The following is a 25,000-nucleotide window of genomic DNA, read 5'->3' on the forward strand; positions in this document are numbered from 1 at the left end:
GTGATGGTCTACACTGTGTCTATATTGTATCATAATTATCATTATATAATCTAAGACGCAAATGAACATAATGGGAAAGAAAAAAAAACAGAATAACAAAGAGTAACAAGAAGCAGCAGACTTGTTGGACCTAACGAGTCTGACTAGTCTTGAGACACAAATAAACATCAAGAAATACCAAAGGATAATGAAAAGCGGTAGATTAAGCAACACTTACGAGACTGCGATAATCTACTTACTGTCCATCTCAAATGAGGAACGCAAATGAGATACCAAATAAGAACACAATCAGCAGGACATCTATTGGTGCCTACGAGTCTGTAACGACTAGTAAAGGCAAAGAGGAGAAAAAAAAAAAAGGAGGGAGGGGAGGAGGAGTAATACAAAAGAATATAAAGGAATTCCAAACGGCAACAGGTCCTGAGGTCCTTACTAAGTTATTAGTGGAAGAGAGAGGATAGCACAAAAGAAGGCTCCTCCCCACCCCCTCCATCCCTCCAGCCAAAGCTGGCCGGAAAAAGAAAACGGTACCATGTTGTATAGAAAAACAACATAGAATTTGAGAGGAAAGTAAGAGAGATGAGGTCTACTTCTACTACCGTGCAAACGATCTACATACAATCCTAATATTTGTGTCATCTGATGAGGCACTTCCTCTTCCTTAAAATTTTGATTTACCGAGGCACATTTAACTGGATGACTACAGTGATGGGCGAGTTGTTTTTTGCAAGGACTCGATTCCTTTCACCATTATTGTGACAGGACCAGCAGTAAGTCGCAGAGGAACAAGCCCTCACTAAGGTCTCTTTAATCTTTAATCTTTGTTACATCATATTTTTTTCTACCTTAGTAAAATAAACATCAATCAAATGACAGACAGTACGGAGTGAACGTGTTCGTTATTCAGACATGAACAAAGACAACCGGGGATTACTTTCTAGATACTTGTCAAGACGGACTTTAAATGAGTCAACAGTACCTGAGTTAACGACGCTTGATGGAAGACAATTCCAGATATTTATGACAAGACTGAAGAAAAAATATTTGGCTTCATTTGTTTGAAATCGCTTACCTATTATTTTTGAAGCCATCGTTTCTTGTAACATTAGGCTGGTTGAGTGCTAGGAAGAGTTCAGGTTTTATATTTGTGAAGCTCTTAAAAATTTTGTAAAGCAATATCAGATCCTCTCTTAGTCTGCCTTTGGATAGGGAGAAAAGACTTAGTTCTTTAAGGCGTTCCTCGTAAGGTTTATTGTGAAGCCTTGGGATAATTTTTATTACTCTACGTTGCATTTTTTTTTTTTCTGATTCCTCGATATCCTTTTTGTAGTAGGGTGACCAAAACTGTACGTTGTATTCAAGATGAGGACGTATGAGTGAGTTGTGCAAGGCCAAAATGATTTTCTCAGATTTCAAGGCTATTAATTTATTGATAATTTTAACGACTTCGGTGCAATGCTTGTTTGGTTTAAGATGTGTTGACACTAAAACTCCCAGATATTTTTCAGTATCCACACTTTTGATGGCGGTGTTACTCATTTTATAATTAACCTGCGGATTACTATTTCCAATATGTAATGCGTGGCATTTATCAAAATTAAAGTTCATAAGCCACTTTCCAGACCATTCAATGAGTGTCTATGTCTTTTTACAAAATCCGGCGTTGGTTTGGTGAGTCAGCCTTGCTGGCAATATTAATATCATCTGCGAATTTTGACAATTCACTTATGATCCCTTCGTCTATGTCATTGTTATATATATATATATATATATATATATATATATATATATATATATATATATATATATATATATATATATATATATATATATATATATATATATATATATATATATATATATATATTATGAATAGTATAGGACCTAAGACTGATCCTTGAGGAACGCCACTACTTACATTGATCCAATTTGAAGAATTACCATCAATTAGTACTCGCTGTCTCCGGTGTGTCAACCAATCCTCTGTCCACGCAGCGAGGTCACCTGATGTGCCTACTTTATGTAGGAGGCGCTTAGGAGGAACTTTATCAAATGTTTTTTGGAAATCAAAATACATTATATCTACTGCCCTGGTGTTATCATCAGGGCACGTCGTGAGAAAAGTCCAGTAAATTCGTTCAACATGAACGTTTATTTCTAAATTATGTTGAGTGTCCTTTATGATGTAGTTACTTCCCAGGAACTCTGCTGTTTTATCCCGTGTCATTGATTCCATAAGCTTACCCACTACAGATGTGAGGCTTATGGGACGGTAATTATGAAGTTGAGATTTATCACCTTTTCTAAACATTGATGTAACATTAGCTAGTTTCCATTCGTCCGGGACTTGTGGAGTGTTTAAAGATTTGTTGAATAATATGGACAGAGTCTTGGCAAGCTCGCTTTTAGCCTTCTTCGATATTCGCGGAAAAATTTTATCCGGTCCTCGTGTTTTATTTTAATTTCACGAATCGCGTCTAAGATTTCTTTATCCTGGAAAGAACACGTGCTAAAAATGCGTTATTTAGGGTACATGTTTAGAATGTTTTTCTTTAACGAATATGGATGCAAAGTAGTCGTTTAGATTCTCAGCCATTTGGATTCCACTGTCAAAGTGTTTGCCATCTTTCAAAACAAGAGGGTCAATTGTTGAGATTAATCCTTTTTTTCTTTCTAATACAGCTGAAGAATTCCTTGGGATTTGATTTACATCAATTGGCAATAAGAAGTTCAAAGTTTTTTTTTCTAATTGTCTCTCATAAGTTTTTAAACAATGAGGCAGCAGTCGATCATGTTCTGCTTTGTCATCGTTAATTTTGGTCAGTTTGTATTTGTGATACGCATATTTTTTTTTTTTTTGGGGGGGGGAGGACTGAGAGGCTGTTTTTGATGACTGCGTTTCACCATTTGGGTTTACTGTTAACAACTGTTCGCCTATTTTTCAGTGAAACAAGGAGGAGGAGGAGGAGGAGGAGGAGGAGGAGGAGGAGGAGGAGGAGGAGGAGGAGGAGGAGGGGGTACTCTAAATAAAGAAATGAACACGTCTTTTCTGTACAATCCTTACTTCTTAATTCATGATCTCACTGCCTCTCCTCTCCTATGAAAACAGTAGCAAGGAAAGGAGCGGAAGCAAAGCAGCAAGTAAAAATCTCTCTCTCTCTTTCTCTCTTTCTCTCTCTTCTCCTAACTTCCCACCTCTTGTCTTCTTTTTGTGCAGTCCTTAAGTCCCATTTCAGTGTCTCTCCTTCAGTCTCATCTCGGCGGTGACAAAGGGATGGAAGCCAAATTCCTCCCAGACCCTTTAAGCCCCGCACCTTTCCTCTTCCTCTACAAGACCTCCAGGAGAGAGAAAAAAAGGAAAAAAAACTTGACCATGCCTGATCTGCCCCGAAGAGAAATAATTGTTAAACTTTTTGGATTTCCTTCACAGTTGCAACAGAAGCTTAGTGTGTGCGAACAAAGTTACCGAGACACTGAGAACCCAATTTAAGTGTTGTGTGTGTGTGTGTGTGTGTGTGTGTGTGTGTGTGTGTGTGTGTGTGTGTGTGTGTGTGTCAGAAGGTATGTACACGTATTACAAACAAAAGTAAAGAACGGGATACGTGCACTAGTTAAACACACACACACACACACACACACACACACACACACACACACACACACACACACACACACACTTACACACACACACACACAGTACCATAAAAAGACATCACCTCACTTTTCTTTCTTTTAACATTTTTTCCATTTTTTATTCATAGATTTTGTGCAGAAAGGGATACTAAAATCATCGCTGCTTCTCTTCCTCTTCTTCCTCCTCCTCCTCCTCCTCCTTCTCTTCCTCTTCCTCCTCTCTTCTCATTCCCTTCCTTACCTCATTTCCCTTGCCTTACATCCTGTCTTGCAAAGATCATCCCTTCTTCCATCCCTCCCTCTCTCCCTCCCTCCCTTTTGTTTTGTCTCCCCTTCTTACTACGACCCTTGCTAACCACCTCTCTCTCTCTCTCTCTCTCTCTCTCTCTCTCTCTCTCTCTCTCTCTCTCTCTCTCTCTCTCTCTCTCTCTCTCTCTCTCTCTCTCTCTCTCTCTCTCTCTCTCTCTCTCTCTCTCAGCAATCCACCTTATGTTGTTCTAGTTGTCTTTACTTTTCTCCACTTCTTTCCCTCTTTCCTTCCCGCCTTTCCTTCTTCCCTCCACCTTTCCTTCTCTCCTTCCTATTCACGCGGTACTGCAAACACACTCGCCAAACTCCACCACCCACTCCACAACCCACTCCAATACTCCACCACTTGCCTCCCCTAACTTCTCCACCTCTCACCCTTCCTCCTTCCACACTCCCTATGCTACCTAATCCTCCTCCTCCACCTTTCCTCCCACTTGTTATCCACTTCACTGTTCGTTTCTCATCTGTCGTTCTCTCTCTCCCTCTTCCTCTGCTTTCTTATTTATCGTGTTTTCTCCCCCATGTCTGCCTATCCGTCCATCTTTCGTTTTCCCCTTCTTAAATTTCTTATCTCTCTATTTTGACTCCTTTTCCCTAATTCTTTTCTCTCTCTCTCTCTCTCTCTCTCTCTCTCTCTCTCTCTCTCTCTCTCTCTCTCTCTCTCTCTCTCTCTCTCTCTCTCTCTCTCTCTCTCTCTCTCTCTGTTCTTTGTCAGTTACGAGTAAGTAATCAGTCAACCAATGATACAATCAGTTAATAATTCACTAAGTCAGTAAGTAAGCCTGTCTGCCTCAATATTTACTTCTCTGTCTCTTCGTTTTTCTATCTGTCTGTCTGTCTGTCTGTCTGTCTGTATGCATGTATGTGTGTATGTATGTATGTATATTTGCAACATTTATACACGTTTCCTCAAGTACATATTATAAAACACATTTACCTTTACAACATTCCATCCCTTGAATTTCCATACACCATTCATGCATCACATTAGCATATATACATTTTTTTCTCCCTTTTTTTTCTTTCTTTTTTTCCTTTTTTTTTTTGTGGAACGTGACATGGATTCTAATCAATTAATTTCCATTGTCATTTACACTTATACGTATATAGATATATTTATTAATTATTCTTTCTTTTTTTTTTCAACCGGCATTTACTTTCAATTTATTACTTCACGTTCAATTACGAAGGATTACTTTCTTTCCTTTTGTGTGTGTGTGTGTGTGTGTGTGTGTGTGTGTGTGTGTGTGTGTGTGTGTGTGTGTGCTTGATGTAATTCCACGCTAATAATAAATTCAAACAAAACAGTTGTGATAACTTACCTGGTGATGTGTACATGTGTTTTATTGCAATCAAATTAATTATTCTCTTTACGCCTCAACATTTTTGGCACTTAGATAATAATAAATGAAGGCTGGAGTGTTTTGTAGACCTTGTTTTTGTACCGCTTGTTTTCTCTCTGTTTTTAAAGCGAATGAGCACGGAGGGAGGCGAGGAGGAGGAGGAGGAGGAGGAGGAGGAGGAGGAGGAGGAGGAGGAGGAGGAGGAGGAGGAGAGGAAGGGGAGAGAAAAGGGTGAGGGCTGGTGCCAAATTTGAGGGCCTTGTATAAAAAGACTTCTATTGTTGTTGTTATTGAATCACATTTAGCTAGTTCCTTCATGTGTGTGTTAGGGGGAAAGGTGTTTGCCCCTCCCCTCCCCTCTCTCTCTCTCTCTCTCTCTCTCTCTCTCTCTCTCTCTCTCTCTCTCTCTCTCTCTCTCTCTCTCTCTCTCTCTCTCTCTCTCTCTCTCGGGGAAATAACTCAGAGTAACATATATTGAGTTATACCTGTGATGATGATATATGCCTGTGTGTGTGTGTGTGTTTGTGTGTGTGTGTGTGTGTGTGTGTGTGTAAGATACAGATGGGTAAGCATATATATAAAAACAGACAGACAGACTGACAGAAAGGCAGGCACATACATACATACATACATACATACATACATACATACATACATACATACATACATATAAAGATACAGACAGACAGACAGACAGACAGACAGACAGACACAGACAGACAGACAGACAGGCAGGCAGGCACAGATAGACAGACAGACAGATGGACAGGTATATAGAAAGCAACAGATAAAAAAAAACAAGCAGATAGAGAGATACAAATAGAGACAAACAGACACACAGACAAATAGATAGATACAGAGATATAGATGGACAGATAATGACGGGCAGAGAAACAGATATATAGATGGATACACAGATAGATGGACGGGCAGACAGACATACAGACAGACAGACGCCACACAACACACATCATCACGCCAGCATTCAGCACGGGGCGTCCACCTCTTGTGATATTCCAAGAAAACTACAACTATTCACTCAGCGTTACGAATTCCCCTTCAAATACAGCCAGGCGCCAAGGCAGGTGAAATGGTGATGAAAATTCTGTATTGGCTCAAAAATTCTCTCTCTCTCTCTCTCTCTCTCTCTCTCTCTCTCTCTCTCTCTCTCTCTCTCTCTCTCTCTCTCTCTCTCTCTCTCTCTCTCTCATACACACACACACTCGCGCGCACGCACGCACACACACACACACACACACACACACACACACACACACACACACACACACACACACACACACACACACACACACACACACACAGTTTTTAAAAGTATTATTTCCACAAATATTCTGAAATCTGCCCCAGAAAGTTAGACACATAGTATATAATAGAAACATTTCTTTATTTTTCCATATTTTACAACCCCACCAATATTTATTGAAATTCCAAACATTCACAAAAAACGATCTGTTTGCTGAAAACAATGTTTGTATTCTCACATACAATCACACAGGATCACTTTTTTTTAAATGTTCACAAACACAAAATCTTTGAAACTAAAATAATTTCACCAGTGTAGCTCCCATCATTCTGATTTCATGAAATAAAAGCAAATATAAACAATTTCGCTTTCAGAAAGTCTGATTCCCACGCAGCTACAATACCCGATTGTGTTCGGCCATTTTCTAATAAAATATGACGGGTAATTAAAAAATAATTATTTGTAAAATTCGCTAATAATAATGCTGCCAAAATTCATAAACTGTAAATGTATCTGATAATTTTACATCGCCTACTTTCCCATAATCCCACCGGAGCTTCGGGTATTTGTGAGGCAGAGAACCCTTGCCTCCCCCCAACATGTCCCCCCACCCAACACACAACACCCAACGCCCAACACCAGCGCCACCAACCAACTTGCCTCTGGAGTCTAAGTTGTCTTTGTAGTTAAAAAGCAAAATGACGACAAACAAAACATGTACATATTTTTCCTTTTCCTTTCAATTTTTTTTTATAATTCACCAGCCTTCCTGCCTCCACTTCTGACCTCCACACGTCTACATTTCTGCTGGAATGAAAAAGACAGCCTGGAGAGTCTTCACACCACCCCGCCATTATACGGTTCCAGCAGAGCCATTTCCTATATCATTAAACTGCCTCCTTATATATGTTAGCCAGGGATGGATTATTCACACTCGGTACCCCTAATCCAATAAGTTCGAATGCAGTTTTTGCACATGGTCGTATCTGTATTCGAGTAAATGTTATGAGAAATCAAAGTATTCTCATTCGTATTCGAATACTTAAGAAAAATATTCGTATTCTTCGAACAATCAGACAAGTTATCATAAATTTATCATCAAAAATAATTTTCGTTGTTCCTTACTATTTTAGCTTCCTGGGTGGCCGTGCATGGTGCAGGCCAGGGAATGTACAGGCTCGCAGGCTGCCAGGGCGCCGTCTGCTGGCTGACTGATTCAGTTGCCACTTCCCAGCGGACGACGCCAGGACTGTCCAGATCGAGGAAGGCTGTGTTGGGTTTATTCTGTAATGTTATATTGCCCCGTGATACTACATGTACAATGCTGCGGTATCTCCCTGGGGCTACAGTAAATTCAATGTTAATGTAAACAATGTGCCAGAGAATGTAAATGTGTGAAATGCAGTCGTGAAGGTAACGGTTACAGTTCCCACAGTCGTGACGAAGCCGTCCAGTGTGTGTGACGCACTGCAAAGTGAAGCATTGCGAAACCAGAAAAAAAAAAAAAAGCGCGTTTGTAGCGGCAGCACAATAGTTTTTTTTTTTTTCGTCACAGTAAGTGTTCATAATGATAATGGTTTACATGAAAAAAAAAATAAAAATTGTAATGACGCTGCTAGTGGCACCTTTCAATGTGTCACCCACACGAAGGCCTTGCTCGGTGAGTGAGTTAATGGACGGGTAACACCAGGACTCGGAGTGTGAATCTGTGACCTTGGCTTCTGGCAGTAAATTATGTATATGACTGAGTTGTCAGACAAATATTGTCTGTATTATTGACTACATAATTATGTCATTAAAAGGCGAGCCACATAATAACTATGCAAAAAGATCGACAGTGCTCGGCCTGTGCAAGGAGAATTAGTGCGTATTATTTCCTCAGGTTTCAGGATTTTAACTCTAAAAAGGTATCTAATTCATCATCAGCAGTGTAAAAACACGTCACAATCCCAAATGAGAGAAGCGGCCGTTTTAAACACCTTGCAAATATTATGGAAAAAAACAACAATAAAAAAAAAAAATCGTACATCTGGAGTTGTGACTACACGATTATTTTTGTTGATATGGAAACCACACGTCATTTTTCTTGCTAATAAAAACCCCACGTCATTTTTCTTGCCAATAAAAACCCCACGTCATTTTCTTGCCAATAAAAAACCCACGTCATTTTTCTTGCCAATAAAAACTACACGCCATTTTTCTTCTCAATAAAAACCACACGTCATTTTTTTTTTTTTTTTTTTTTGCCAATATAAAACCCGTCATTTTTCTTGCCAATAAAATCCCCACGTCATTTTTCTTGCCAATAAAAAACACACGTCATTTTCCTTGCCAATAAAATCCCCACGTCATTTTCCTTGCCAATAAAATCCCCACGTCATTTTCCTTGCCAATAAAATCCCCACGTCATTTTTCTTGCCAATAAAAACCACAAGTCATTTTCCTTGCCAATAAAAACCACACGTCATTTTCCTTGCCAATAAAAACCACAAGTCATTTTCCTTGCCAATAAAAACCACAAGTCATTTTTCTTGCCAATAAAAAACACACGTCATTTTCCTTGCCAATAAAAACCACACGTCATTTTTCTTGCCAATAAAAACCACAAGTCATTTTCCTTGCCAATAAAAACCACACGTCATTTTTCTTGCCAATAAAAACCACAAGTCATTTTCCTTGCCAATAAAAAACACACGTCATTTTTCTTGCCAATAAAAACCACAAGTCATTTTCCTTGCCAATAAAAAACACACGTCATTTTTCTTGCCAATAAAAAACACGTCATTTTTCTTGCCAATAAAAAATGTGTAATTAGGGGATCTTTGAACCTTTAGACGCTGCAACTTACAATTTGACCTTCTTAGTTTTGTTATTAACAGATGTACTGGCTCCGCGACGCCGGTGAGTGATGAGCCTCCCTCCTTGCCTTGCGTCGCTGTCACCAACCATTCTAGTAGGTCGTTTATAAAGATCATTTACTACTTAGTAACTTTCATACACTATTTTGTAGAGTTAAATGAAGAATTTATTTTCGATGTAATGTATCCATGAACGTATTCACGAATACTTTCACCAAGTATCAACATCAGCATTTGAAAGTATTTGCATTCGTAGGAATTTGAAGATTTCGTATTCGAATTTAAAGCTCTGATATTAATTTCATCACTGATATCGCCACACAGACAAACTGAAGGACACAGCCCTGTCCTCTCACCGCTGCTTGGCGGCTTAAACACGCGTGTCGCAGGACGTCTGCAGAAATCTGAGTGTTTCCTCGCCGTCTCATAAACACGTCTTAAACTCACCTTCTAAAATTTGTGTATATATATATATATATATATATATATATATATATATATATATATATATATATATATATATATATATATATATATATATATATATATATATATATATATATATATATATATATATATATATATATATATATATATATATATATATATACTCGTATATATATATATATATATATATATATATATATATATATATATATATATATATATATATATATATATATATATATATATATATATATATATATACACACACACACACACTCACACACACTCACACACACACACACACACACACACACACACACACACACATACACACACACACACACACACACACACACACACACACACACATTTGTTTTCTTTTTATCGAAGATACCTAAGATACCTATAGAAGTATTGCCTCAACGTGTACGAGTAGAAATGCCAAAGTAATTACGAACAGCGCTTAATATATTGACAGGATCGGTTTTGGGAACAAAACTAACACCATTCAGCACAAAATGAGCGACAGCTTACCTGACCATTGGCTGCATTTTAAAGATATAATTCATCAAAAGTTATCATAAAAAACCATAGCTCAATGATAGAGCGGGTCTGACATGCGGATTTCCTTCCATGCTGTGCCTTTCTTGCTCTAAAGGTACAAGTTTTCTGTAAGCAGCGCCAGAAACTTGTGTCTGTCATTTTCGTTCAGTACATTTTATTCAGCACTGCTGCGTACAACTTCCTGGTGGTAATGAACACCTCTACCTGAAATATCTTTATCTTAATAAAGCTTCGACAGATTTCATGTCAATATTTTGAAATAAATATTAATATAAACATTTCTATCTCTTCCTCCTTGCGTTTCTTTGGTACAAGGAATAATCTGAATATTGATACATCTGTCAAAACTTCACTTTCTAAAATATTTCAAATTAAACAAAAGAAATGTATTATATATATATATATATATATATATATATATATATATATATATATATATATATATATATATATATATATATATATATATATATATATATATATATATATATATATATATATATATATATATATATATATATATATATTTATTTATTTATTTATTTATTTATTTATTTATTTATTTATTTGTTTATTTATTTAGTACTCTGTTTCTTAAACTTAACTTTCGAACTGAACAGTGACTGAATTTTGTTACTCATTGGCGGATCCCTTGACAGCATTTTCGTATTTCTTCCTTCTGTGTTTTCTTCGTACAGTTTAATGGAGTGGGTAGTATGCCCCCCCTCCCCCCGTTCTCTCTCTCTCTCTCTCTCTCTCTCTCTCTCTCTCTCTCTCTCTCTCTCTCTCTCTCTCTCTCTCTCTCTCTCTCTCTCTCCTCCCACGTCACTCTTCCCTCCACTCTCTCCCTTCCTTCTCCCTAAATCACTACACCTCTCACCTGCCTACATAAAACCCGTCTCCTCCTGCACATAACCCTCCTCTTCTTCCTCTTCCTTTGTTCTTCTTTTCTTCCCAGTCTTCCTCCTCTTACAAACAGCTTCCCTCTTACCTCCACGAGCCAGCCGGCCTCTCTCTCTCTCTCTCTCTCTCTCTCTCTCTCTCTCTCTCTCTCTCTCTCTCTCTCTCCTCTCTCTCTCTCTCTCTCTCTCTCTCTCACACACACACACACACACACACACACAAAACACGTTCCGTCACATAACATGACGGACGGAATAAGTTGGCTGATTATTATCTAATTAACACGGCGACAATTAATTCATTCAGACAACGAGTTGGCGATGGTTTCCTACATTCCAAAAGCGCATAGCAGTACGAGTCGCTTCATTAAAATAATATTCCAAGTGGTGTGTGTATACTTATTACTTAATATTCATGCGTGAGAGGAGAGGAGAGGAGAGGAAAGGAGAGGAGAGGAGAGGAGAGGCGCATTCACGACTCCCACGCTTGCCCGAAACTGTGAGAGGAGAACGTGGGTGTCTTCCTCCAGTCTTCCTCCCAAGTCTATGACTGTTACGAGAGGGAGCGAGTTGTATATCAGACATATTGACACGAAATGTAGTAATGTCATTTCGTTCACTTGCTCCCATTACGTGTATCTATCACGCAAATTATTTCTTGTTACAACCGTCAGCGTGTGGAAGTCCTTGCTTAATTCTGTTCCGTCCACTTTCCTATGATATGAACAAGTTAAGAGGAAGGAACATCGACTAGACACCTCTATAATTCCTTCCTTAGTTCTTTTTTTTATCAAGCTTCCTATGATATGAACAACTTAAGAGAGAGGAACATAAGCTACACACCTCTGGAATTTACTGTTTAATTCTCCTTTATCAACCTTCCTATGACCTGAACAACTTGGACAGAGGAACATAAACACACCAACTAGGCACTTCTGGAACTGATTGCTTCATTATCTTTCGTCAACCTTCCTGTGACGTGAATAACTCTGAGAGGAACATAGACTAGACACCTGCACAACTAAATTAGCTGATGTAAACGGAATACTACGAAAAAAAAAAAAGTAAGAGAGCGTATCATTCCCAATAAGTAAATATAAAAAATAAATAAATAATTACGCTCTTAGAATACCAATACAAAATTCATCTAAAACTAATGGACAACCACTACTTTCAAATTCACAACTGCAGAACATTCTCCATTCAATTTTTTTTTTTTTTTTTCAGTGTCTAACCAACAACTCTATTTTTTTTCTTTTCAATAACAACGACACATTGGGAGGGAGGGAGGGAGGGAGGGAGGGAGGGAGGAGCAGAGTCTTCCAGTATATTACCCTGAAATCGTACATCTGTAATGACTCCCACGTATTTCTTACTGGGGAAATGAAAAGCCTGAAGTAAACCATTGAAGAAACCTGGCGAGTGTGTGTGTGTGTGTGTGTGTGTGTGTGTGTGTGTGTGTGTGTGTGTGTGTGTGTGTGTGTGTGTGTGTGTGTGTGTGTGTACCCGTAACTATGAACACGCATCTCATTTCATCTCTCTCTCTCTCTCTCTCTCTCTCTCTCTCTCTCTCTCTCTCTCTCTCTCTCTCTCTCTCTCTCTCTCTCTCTCTCTGGTGCACATTCCCCCCATCAACCTCCTTTAGCTTCAGTCCTCCTCCTCCTCCTCCTCCTCCTCCTCCTCCTCCTCCTCCTCTCCTATCCTCTCCTCTCCTCTCCTCTCCTCCTCTCCTACTACTCCTCCACCTCCTCCTCCTCCTCCTCCTCCTGCTCTCCTCCATTTGTTGCTCACCCCTTTGGATCAGTTGCAGGTTAATTAAGAGGCCAAAACTCCCGCTGCACAGGTGTCGGGGAGAAGCAATAACAAGCGGAGTTAATGGGCGATTTCCAATTACACTCTGATGTATATTTTGCCACCAGGCGACGGCTGTGTGTGTGTGTGTGTGTGTGTGTGTGTGTGTGTGTGTGTGTGAAGGGTTGTTCGTTCACCTAGTCATACTGGTAAACAATGGTAAGGTGTTATGTGTGTTTTGTTGTTTGTATAAGTGTGAGTGATTGTTTATGATTTTTTTCTTTTCTTTTTTCTTTTCTTTTCTTATTGGTTTGTCGTTCTATGAGGTTCATTTTTTTTTTCTTGTTTCCGTTATAATTTCTTGTTTTACTCTTATTTTTTTTGTTGTTGTTGTTTAATCTCTCCTTCCTTCTTTTCCTCTATTTTTTTCTTTTAATGTCTTTAGTGTTCTTTTATTTTTTCCTTTGCATTACTTTCACTTTCATATTTTACAAGTGTTGTTTCTACTACTACAACTACTACTACTACAACTACTACTACTACTACTACTACTACTATTTCTCATACTAATCTGCTTCCTCACCCTCTTTCACCCATCATTTTTTTGTCCAGTCTTTTTTCTTTCTGCTCCCTTTTCTTCCAGCATCTCCCTCCTCCTCCTCCTCCTCCTCCTTCATGGTCATCTGTAATAATTCATCAAGGCATATTGAGCCGCGGGGAGACACTCTCATCATCACTCAGCCCCGCCTCCCTTACCACCACCACCACCACCACCACCACCACCATCACCACCACCACCACCACATCACTACGTTCTTCTCTGCCAGCACATCACCATCGTTCCTTCCATTACTCTCATCCCTTGATTTATCATCACCATATCCATCACCATCACCACCACCACCATCACTATCACTATCACCGTTTTCCTTCCCGCCAGCGCATCACCATCATTACTACCATTGTTGTCATCACTATTATCACCACCATATACGTCACTGGGGTTGTCATCATCACCATCACCACCATTACCGCCACTACCACAATCACCATTATCGTTATTTTTACCACAAAGACGTCATTATCATTACAACATCACCATCACAAGCATTATGACCGTGACCACCATCGCTACCATCATTTTCACTCATTACCATTACCATTACCATCATCATCATCATCACCATCATCGCTTGTTACACTCTCATTTTTGTTACTATCCTTACTTCTGTTGCTGTTACCACTACTACTACTACTATTACTACTACTACTACTACTACTACTACTACTACCACTACCATTACTACTACTAATGGTGACACAACCACTAATATAACCCATACAACAGTAAGAAAACAAAAAAAAAAGTGACGGACAATGAAAAATGGAAAAGTAAAAAGAAAGAAAAAATAAATGTACCTTTTTCTTCCACAAAACAGAAAGACAGAAATAAAAAAAATAAAGAATGGAGAAAATAATGAGCTCATCAAATAACACACACACACACACACACACACACTAGTGGCTTCTATAACGGATGCTGAGGACGAGACAGGGGAGAGGAGGGGAGGGGAGGGGAGGAAAGAGAAGGGAAAGGAAAGGCGAAGGGATGGGTAGGGAAGGGAAGGAAGGGGAAGGAGGGGGGAAAGAGATCATGTAGTTCCCTTGAGAGTTTGACTGTTGGAATTCATTTTCATACCGTGTGGAGGGAAGTAAGACCTCTCCACTCCTTCATTCCTCCACTTCTCCATCCCTCCACCCCTCCATTCCATCACTTTTTTTCTGCCTTATTTTTTTCTTTGTCTCGCTCCCTCTTCCACTGATCACAGACTTTAACCAATACCTGGCCTCTTCTTCCTCCTCTTCCTCTTCCTCTTCTTCTTCCTCCTCCTCCTCTTTCTTTTTTTTTTCCACTTATCTCACATCAAATTCTTTCCTCCTTCTGTTATCTCTATGTACCGTGTGCCGCCCTCCTCCTCCTCCTCCTCCTCTTTCTCCTTCTCTTCTTTCTCCTCCTCCTTCCCGTCCTCTTGCTCTTCCTCTTCTTCTTGTTCTCGTTTTATCTTCTTCCGCTCCCTCCAAAACAACAACCACCACCACCACCTCATCTTCCTCTTCCTCACTCCACTTACTTCACATCCACCACCTCCTCATCGTCCTAACTCCACCTTCTCTTCCACCTCCTCCTCCTCCTCCTCCTCCTCTTCCTCCTCCTCCTCCTCCTCTTCTTACTGACGCTGCTCAGAAAATAGCCGCTGTCCCTTTCTTCCTCCTCCTCCTCCTCCTCCTCCTCCTCCTCCTCCTCCTGCCTCTCCTTCTCTACACCTGCTCCCTCCTACCTATCCATCTTCCTCCGGACTAAAACAATATGCGTGGTATCTTTTGCCTCTCTCCCTCTCTCTCTCTCTCTCTCTCTCTCTCTCTCTCTCTCTCTCTCTCTCTCTCTCTCTCTCTCTCTCTCTCTCTCTCTCTCTCCCTCGGCACTACACGACACAATCTACGACAACAATTGATTCTACCCTGCAGGATGGTACGGGTCCTTAATTAGTGGAGTGAGAGAAGCAATCTACCTTGACGAAAGAGGCGCAAGTAAGAGTGCCGGAATGAGAGAGAGAGAGAGAGAGAGAGAGAGAGAGAGAGAGAGAGAGAGAGAGAGAGAGAGAGAGAGAGAGAGAGAGAGAGAGAGGGTAAGGACATGGGTGCGAGAGGGGAGGATTGAGATAAACGGTAAACGAGGAGGAGGAGGAGGAGGAGGAGGAGGAGGAGGAGGAGGAGGAGGAGGAGGAGGAGGAGGAGGAGGTGGCAGAGATAGAGAAAAGGGGTGTAGGATTGATAGGGTGAGGAAAAGAGAGAGAGAGAGAGAGAGAGAGAGAGAGAGAGAGAGAGAGAGAGAGAGAGAGAGAGAGAGAGAGAGAGAGAGAGAGAGAGAGAGAGAGAGAGAGAGAGAAATAACCAGACAGGCAAAAACAAAAAGGAGAAAAAATACTGGAAAAACCTGCAAGAAGAAAATTATAAAATTGGCGGGAGAAGGAAAAAAAAATTAATGGTCTAAGGAAATTAAACAATGACCGTGAAAAGGGAGAGAAAGAGAGAGAGAGAGAGAGAGAGAGAGAGAGAGAGAGAGAGAGAGAGAGAGAGAGAGAGAGAGAGAGAGAGAGAGAGAGAGAGAGAGAAAGGAAAGGGGTGAGAGCGGAGAAAGATTTGGTGATTCTGAGAGAGAGAGAGAGAGAAAGAGGAGGATGGTGGAGAGAAAGAGAAAGAGAGAAAAAAAAGAAAAAAGAGGAGAAAGGAGAACCTGGAACAAAGAAGAGAGAATTAGCAAGGTGGTGAAGCGTAAGGCAAGACAAAGAAAAGAAAAATAACGGGGCGTGCAATCGATTAAGGAGCTGGACAAGGAAAAATCTATCTATATGTGTGTGTGTGTGTGTGTGTGTGTGTGTGTGTGTGTGTGTGTGTGTGTGTGTGTGTGTGTGTGTGTGTGTGTGTGTGTGTGTGTGTGTGTGTGTGTGTGTGTGTGTGTGTTTGTGTAATATAATAAGGAAAGGCATGCAACAGAGAGAGAGAGAGAGAGAGAGAGAGAGAGAGAGAGAGAGAGAGAGAGAGAGAGAGAGAGAGAGAGAGAGAGAGAGAGAGAGAGAGAGAGAGAGAGATATTAGTTTTTGGGTACACGAAGAGAGCTTGAAATCTTACCTCTCCTCCTCCTCCTCCTCCTCCTCCTCCTCCTCCTCCTCCTCCTCCTCCTCCTCCTCCTCCAGACATGAACGTCTCCCCTTCTTAAGGAACGCTCCGAAGAATTAGAAAATGTTGACTGAATATAAGCAATGGTGCCATTAAACCCAAGACTGGCCATTATAAATCCAAACACCTCTCTCTCTCTCTCTCTCTCTCTCTCTCTCTCTCTCTCTCTCTCTCTCTCTCTCTCTCTCTCTCTCTCTCTCTCTCAGTTCTAGAGTGGAATTTGAAACAAGGAAGGAAATAAAGAGGGAAGGCAAAGAAAGACTTGACAGGATAGAGGAAGGAGAAGAGAAGGAAGAGGGGAGAGGGATGAAGAGGGAATGGAAGGGGGAAGAGAGGGAGAGAGGAGGGGAAGAGAAGAGACCAGGGAGCTCACAGGAAATTGGAAAGGACTTATTACTTCAACTTTCTCTCTCTCTCTCTCTCTCTCTCTCTCTCTCTCTCTCTCTCTCTCTCTCTCTCTCTCTCTCTCTCTCTCTCTCTCTCTCTCTCTCTCTATTCTTGTACTTTGTCTTCCTCTTTCCCTCCTCAGTTATTTCCTTTCTTCTTTTTTCCCCATCCTCCTTCTCCTCCTGCTCCTCCTCCTCCTCCTCTTCCTCTATGATACAAGAATCGGCAACAAAGAAAACTCTCTCTCTCTCTCTCTCTCTCTCTCTCTCTCTCTCTCTCTCTCTCTCTCTCTCTCTCTCTCTCTCTCTCTCTCTCTCTCTCTCTCTCTCTCTCTCTCAATTCTTTTACTTCATCATCTCCTCTCCACTCCATCATCTCTCCTCTCCCTATCGTTTTTCTTTTTACTTTTTTTCATATTTTCAAGTTTTATTTCCCCCCGCACATTTTTATTCACCATTTTTCGGTCGGTACCAAGAAACCCAAGAGGAAATCTGCTTTTCCAAACACACACACGCACACACACACACACACACACACACATATACAAACACAAGGAAAGCCATACACGGAGACAATAAGCGAAAAGAAAAGACCAAACTGCAAGTACACAAATAAATAAAGATTGATAGAAATAGATCGATGGGTGAGCAGAGATTCAATGACCAACAGTGATAAGTATGGTTGAAGGAACGCAAAGGAGGGGAAAGAGTCGTGGATGATGGGAGGAGGGGGGAGAAATGGGAAAAAGAGAGAAGGGGGAGGATAGGAAAGAGGGGAGAAGTAGAGACGGGGGAGAGAAGAGGAGGAGGAAAGAAGAGAGAAATAAAGACAGAGGAGATAAGAAAAGGAGGAAAGAAGAGAGAAATAAAGACAGGGGAGATAAGAAAAGGAGGAAAGGAGAGAAAAAGACAGGGGAGAAAAAGGAGGAAGGAAGTGAGAAATAAAGACCAAGGAGAGAAGAAAAAGAGGAAAGAAGGGAGAAATAACGACCAAATAGAGAAGAGGAAAGAAAAGAAAAAAACAAATCGGTGGAATAAGAAAAGGAGAAAAGGAAAGAGAAATAGGCAGGGGAGATAAGAAAAAGAGAAAAGAGGAGAAGAACAAAGACCGGTGAGAGAAGAAAAGCAGGACGAGAGAGAAAGGGAAGACGTAAGGACAGGAACAGCAGCAACAAGGACACCACAACAATAGCAACAAGAACACGAACAGCAACAGTAAGGACACAACAGCAGCAGTAAGGACACAACAGCAGCAGCAGAGACACGAAACACAGCATAACAGCAGCAGTAAGGACAGCAGCAGCATTAAGTACACAAACAACACCATTAAGTACACGAACAATTTCACACATTTACAGTTTTCACAATTCAGAGGTCGTACGTGATGTAACTTATTAGATTTGTACGTAAAAATTTAAAAGATTGTTTGTTTGTTTGTTTGTTTGTTTTATTGTACCTGCGCAATTAATCATGTTCATCTTTACAGTGCCTCTGATTATCGTAAGAAGGTTCTCCTGTGGTTCACTTCAACGCGTAAACAGTTTCTCCTAAACACAGCATATTCTCAAACTGTGATACGTAAATATGCTGCCATTTTTCATAAGTATAATGTCCATGAATTATACAAACGCTACTTCTTTTAAGGATTTACCCCCAAGAGAGAGAGAGAGAGAGAGAGAGAGAGAGAGAGAGAGAGAGAGAGAGAGAGAGAGAGAGAGAGAGAGAGAGAGAGAGAGAATGACAAGCAGAGACATACAGACAGACAGACAGACAGACAGACAGACAGACAGACAGACAGACAGACAGACAGACAGACAGGCAGACAGACAGACAGACAGACAGAAACAGACAGACAGACAGACAGAAACAGGAAACAGACAGGCAGACAGACAGACAGATACTCAATTATCCCCCTTGTGTACACTGAACATACCTGGACTGTCCTTCACTAAAAAATCGAATGGAAATTTCACATCTCTTCCCTCACTAAGACAGCTTTCATGAAGTTACGTATTCAGTGTCATCTCCAACCAATACATTTCCTCCTTTCAGTCGCTTATTCTATACAGGGACCTTACCCGTCCACGAATGCAGCACTGCTCACACATAATATATATATATATATGGGAAGGTTCACTCAGTCATTTCTCCTAAACATGGTGGAGTCAAAAGCTTTCCTCCTCATTGATTCCTCTTCTCTAACGGACTGTCTTTCTCTCACTCACCGTCGTGCTGTTCTATCCCTTACTACCTTCCACCATTATTTCCATGGTTCCTGACCTCCTCATCTTGTGAACTGCGTGCTTCCCCTCTCCCTGGCTGCACAAGACTTTCTTCTTCCTCTAATCCCTACTCTGTCCACTTCACTAATGCAAGAGTTAACCAGTGTCTTCACTCTTTCATCCCTTTCGCTGGTAAACTCTGGAACTCTTTTCCTGCTTCGTGCTTTTTTTTCAGCCTATGACTTGGACAGTTTCAAAAGAGTATCAAGACAAATCAGAAAATAAATCAGCCTTTCTCTCTCGACGTAAATAAATAGACAAATGGAAAGAAAGACAGAGAAACAGTGTGTGTGTGTGTGTGTGTGTGTGTGTGTGTGTGTGTGTGTGTGTGTGTGTGTGTGTGTGTGTGTGTGTGTAAGGGGAACTCTACTGTACACCATTACATCACTTCCCAGCCCAGTACTCTCGCCCCTCACCACACACAAGCAGCATCGTCAAGGTCGCGGACACCCTCAGCACCTCAGCAGTCGTAACGCCCCCGTCAGATCCAGCGAGGGTGAGTTACGTGGTCGCGGGTTTACAAGACAGTCGGTAGATTACAAAAGTTAATCCTGAGCTCAATTTACGGACAGGAATTAGGGTTGACGTAACAAAGACGCGAGGTGGGAGGAGCTATAGAGAAATGGAGATGGAGGAGGAGGAGGAGGAGGAGGAATACAAACACAAAAGAATGCAAAGGAAGCACAAGCAGCAACAGATCTGTTAACATTTGCCGAGGCTGTTTGAGACAATCCAGCATACGTAAAGTAAGAAACAAAAAAAAACGTAGAATAGTAAAGGCTTTTTTATAGCGGCTGACAAGAAAGGAACCACAACACTTCATAAAAAGAAGCGAATATGTATATAAAAATAAAACAAAAAAAGTTTGATTAGTTAACAACAACAACAACAACAACAACAACAATAATAATAATAATAATAATAATAATAATATAACAGCAACAAGAACAACAACATTTGAGCAACATCTTTCTCTTAAGCAACATATTTTAATAAAAGATATAAAATACTTCTTGGTGTAACATGATATAGTTTTTATTACTTTTATTTGAGCAAGATCTTTTTACTCAAATAAAAACAAATATAACAACAATAACAGTTATTTTTATGCTACAGCAACAAAATCAGAAAACTGTTACACTTCACAATAACAGCAACACAAGCCTCGATTTCAGCAATAAAAAAACTTCTGTTATTTTGTTCTTTACTTAAGCTGGTTTCTTTAATTCGGCTATAAGAATCTGTAATATATTTATCTCTTAAATAGAAGGCTTTCAGATTAAAAACAAAAAAAAATGCCATTAGTTTTTATTATCTAAACTATAACTAATTATGAAAATTAAGTTGAAAGTTGTTTATAGGTCATATTAGTGACTTTTACGTGATCAAATAAAGTATATTTCTAAACCAAATAATCATATAACTCTTTACCAGTCAAAAACGCGGCCACTGCCATACACCTCATGTGCACCACTGTGTACCACGCGTACCTGCGGAGCCTGCCACACGTGTGGCGCACGCACACCTCTTACAAACAACACTAAAAAAAAAACACTCTCTCTCTCTCTCTCTCTCTCTCTCTCTCTCTCTCTCTCTCTCTCTCTCTCTCTCTCTCTCTCTCTCTCTCTCTCTCTCTCTCTCTCTCTCTGTGTGTGTGTGTGTGTGTGTGTGTGTGTGTGTGTGTGTGTGTGTGTGTGTGTGTGTGTGTGTGTGTGTGTGTGTGTGTGTGTGTGTGTGTGTGTGTGTGTGTGTGTGTGTGTGTGTGTGTGTGTGTGTGTGTGTGTGTGTGTGTGTGTGTGTGTGTGTGTGTGTGTGTGTGTATTCTCCATTCTAACTGTCTATATTCAAACCATAACCTGAGACTGACTGGTACTTAAATGAATAAATCTTGAGCAATAACAACCAGTGAAGCAACGGAAAAATGCATCTTTAAACCAGACGGTCAAGGCAAAAGAATCGAATGGACCGCCCTCACTTCTACAGGAGCACAGAAGGGAAGGAAGCCCCCCATGACCAAAAAACTTCAATCCCCGCAGCTTAAGCACGTAACCTAAGCTGATCTACAAGCTCCGCCTCTTGCCTCCTGACTATCTATTGAACAGTTCACTGGTGTACTCATTATTGCCACTTTGTTATTTATTTTTTTATTTCTGGTAAAGGGCTACAAAGAGGTACATAAAGTATATGCCCACTAACGTGCCTGTCCCTAAAGAATGGAGCCCAAAGTGATTACGAAAACTGTATTTAACCCTTTCGTTGCTATGGTCGTTCTTGCTTATCCTTAACAGCACTAAAAAAAAAACTGTTTGCAGTGAGACGCGGGAGAGAGAAAAGGACAAACAGAAGGTCGATTTTATATTTTAACGCGGAAGAAATATTTACGAGATCCTAGTACATAAAAATATCTAACAAATTATAAGGTATTACAGGAAAAAATTTGTCTGCCAGTAGAAGACAGTTAAGACATTTTCATCAAACATCTTATCTATTAGCTTTGGCCGAAGATGATTTTCGAAAATATCAATAGAAAAATAATAGGTAACAATAATGATTTCAAGGAGCACCTCTCAGAAAAATGGTGAACAAAGAGGCAGTCTTCACATAATTCCCCCAAATGACTGTCGACACGCGCCACACCTCTAGTCATGTGGGCCAGTTTATGTAAATAGTGACAGTAGTAGTTATGCGATGAAGAGGAAGACTTAGGATAAAATGGAAAGACTGCATTGAAGAAATCACGAGAGACAAAAGGAGTAAGAGAAAAAAAGAAGAGCACAAGACTCAAACACCTGGATAAGACTCATTCAAAAACAGCCATTTAACTGAGAAGAATGCAAGTGGTATGTTTATGTTTTCTTCCTTACGATACTGACGTGAGTGAGGCCTCAACTCAAACAACCCAAATGATGTCTCCAAGTAAACAAACTCTGGAATTCCCTGCCTGCTTCTGCATATCCTCTTTCCTATGACTCGAACTCTTTTTGGAGGGAGATTTCAAGACACTATTCCTCCAGTTTTGAATGATCCTTTGAGCTCTCCTTAGGGACTGGCACTAATTTTTTTTTTCGCACTTTTTGTTGCCCATGGCCAATCTCCCTCTTACATTAAAAAGGCCCTGCTGTTGCCCCTTAACCCATAAAATCCGGATGGTTTCTTGGAATACAATAAATTAGTCTACTTTAACACGAAATCGTACGAAACTAGATATTTTTAGATAATTTTACTAGACCCAACACACAGTTCACTGATTTTAAGACAGTACCCGTGAAGCTTCGTAAACTCATGAAATCTTATCCTAAATACAAGTATAAGACAGCCATCGGGTTCAGAGGGTTAAAAGGCTGGAGAGTGCGGAGACTGCCTGTGGTGACTCGGACCCTTCCATCCCTCTGGTACTGTTGAGGCCAGAAGTCTTGTAACCTGACGCTCTCACTTCCACTGTGTTTAGTGTTTTCTTTCAGCCTTACGTCCTCTCATCTCCTTGGAACCTTTCACTTCTCAGGTTTTGTAAGGTGACAGGCAGCACATCGAACAACTTACGGTTAAGATGAAACGGTTAAATTAGTGGAAAAGAATACGGCATGTGAACAAACTTCTGGCCTTGACTGTACATCACAAGGACACAGGCGATGGTCCAAGCAAAGCAAATCGAGAAAAATCCAATAATTAAATATATATATATATATATATATATATATATATATATATATATATATATATATATATATATATATATATATATATATATATATATATATATATTACATCTTTTGCTATCCAGGAAAAGACCGACAATGGTACGTAGAAAGCGAGTCGTGAGGTGGTGGTGGTGGTGGTGGTGGTGGTGGTGGTGGTGGTGGTGGTGGTGGTGCAGCTTCTCCACCTGGATGCAAACACCAACTTCAGGAGTCAACAGGAGAGTGGAGTGCATGGTGGTGTAAGATGCAAATGAATGAATGAGTGAGTGAGTGAGTGAGTGAATGAGTGAGTGAGTGACTTAAAGAATTGGCGAAGCGGGAGAGTAAGAGTACATAACGATGAGGATGAAAGCATTATCCTCGTGACAAAACAAAAAAAAAAATAATAATAATAATAAAAGTAAAAAATAGCATGTTTCAGTTTTTCCCTCACGAACAAAAGATTACAGAAAATAACATATAATTTTTAGCTTCTTGACTCACAAATGGACTTATCTCACAATCTAAAACGTTACTGTAGATTATATATATATATATATATATATATATATATATATATATATATATATATATATATATATATATATATATATATATATATATATATATATATATAACAGACCAAAATAAACACCTGAAAAAAAAAAAGAGAGAAGAAATGCGTGACTGCTTTTGCCCTACAAATTATTTAAGATAGAAAAGTCCATTGCGGTTATGTTACCGGCGAGTGACCGCGACGAGCACCCACCCCTTGCATCAGTGAAGGTATTCTGACACACTTCCTGCATCACTACGGTATTTTGACCTATTCCTTGTATCGCTGCGGTTTCCTTGTCCATTCTTGGCATTAGTGCCTCCTCCTCCAGACACGGAGGAGGAGGAGGAGGAGGAGGAGGAGGAGGAGGAGGAGGAGGAGGAGGAGGAGGAGGAGGAGGAGGAGAAGGAGGAGGAGGAGGAGGAGGAGGAGGAGGAGGAGGAGGAGGAGGAGGAGGAGGATAAAAAGGGGAAGGAGTAAGAGAGAAGAGAGAGTCGGGGCAGAATAAATAAAGTCGGGAGAGAGAAAGAATAATATAGAAGAACGAAATGAGTAAATAAGACTAATGCATGAATGAATAAGCAAATGAGAGTGAGAGGGAATGAGTGAGAAAAATGAGGCACAGAGAACACAAAGAACGGAGTAGATAAGAGGGCGAGTGAGTGAAAGAATAAGAAAAATGAGGCAAGGAAAAAGCAACAGAGGAACGGAGTGGAGTAGATAAGGGAGTGAGCGAGTGGGTGAATGAGTAAGAAAAAATGAGAGGAACGGTGTGAAGTAGATGAGTTAGTGAGTGGATGGAGTGAGTGGGTGAAGTGAGTAGGTGGAGTGGAGTGAGTGGGTGATAGGTAGAGTTGTTTACAGCGGGTCGGGTGGTGTGTTTACGAGCTTTCCTTGGCCGCCACACAACAGTGGGCCCTTACCACCCTCCTCACACCGCCGCACATCGCTCTCCCGGGATTTATCGAGAAGCTGAACACCACATTGCTATTTCTTGCCGTGTCGATGGCTGCAGGCATACCACTATTATTGTTGCTGTTATTTATTATTATTATTATTATTATTATTATTATTATTATTATTGTTATTGTTATTACTATGTTATCTGTCTAGCAGCAGCAACAGCAACACCAGCAGCAGCAGCAGCAGCAGCAGCAATAGTAGTACTAGTAGAGTAATAGCAGTAACAGTAGCAGTAGTAATAGCAGTAGTAGCAGGAGGAGCAGTATTAGTATTAGTAGTAGTAGTAG

General features: G+C 40.2%; 1 long non-coding RNA gene across 2 annotated transcripts in view; it reads right to left on the reverse strand.

Moving 5' to 3' along the window:
- Nucleotides 1-25,000, reverse strand: part of LOC135101246 (uncharacterized) — a 155,928-nt gene that overhangs the window by 88,054 nt on the left and 42,874 nt on the right. The gene's annotated exons all lie outside the window — the stretch shown is intronic.

The sequence above is a fragment of the Scylla paramamosain genome, chromosome 6, assembly GCF_035594125.1.
Source record: "Scylla paramamosain isolate STU-SP2022 chromosome 6, ASM3559412v1, whole genome shotgun sequence".
Taxonomy (NCBI): domain Eukaryota; kingdom Metazoa; phylum Arthropoda; class Malacostraca; order Decapoda; family Portunidae; genus Scylla; species Scylla paramamosain.